This window comes from Penaeus monodon, chromosome 23 (genome assembly GCF_015228065.2).
Source record: "Penaeus monodon isolate SGIC_2016 chromosome 23, NSTDA_Pmon_1, whole genome shotgun sequence".
NCBI classification, from domain to species: domain Eukaryota; kingdom Metazoa; phylum Arthropoda; class Malacostraca; order Decapoda; family Penaeidae; genus Penaeus; species Penaeus monodon.
Window position 1 is genome coordinate 20,561,762 of NC_051408.1, and position 512 is coordinate 20,562,273.

Sequence of the window (512 nt, forward strand, 5' to 3'; positions counted from 1 at the left end):
GAGACCTTCTCCATAAACAGTGTATTAGTAACCCTAATCCTTCCGTCCTTGTTATCACTTCCTGCCCCTCTATCCACTCCTCCCTTGATCCCCCCGTTATGCTCTTACCCTCTTTCCCCCCTTGTTCCAGTCATTTTCTCTGGGTATATGAAAACAGGATGAAAACCAGTTGAAACTAACTTTTAATGGGTTATGAGTTGCTGCCCCAGGAGGGGAGGGCAAGAGTCGGGGAGGGCTGGGTCGGGAGGGCTGGGTCGGGAGGGCTGGGTCGGGAGGGCTGGGTCGGGAGGGCTGGGTGACACAGTTTAAGGAAGGGCTTTGTTTTACTGCCGGTAATGACACGTGCATTGTATTATTACAGAGCTGAAAACAACTGGGCAAACGTAGATGGAAAACAAAACAAATGAAAATACAATACGTACACCACATGTATGGAAACATGTACAAGCGAACACTCTCTGTCTGTCTCGGTCTCTCTGACATGCATACAAACGCAGGACTACCTGTCACTG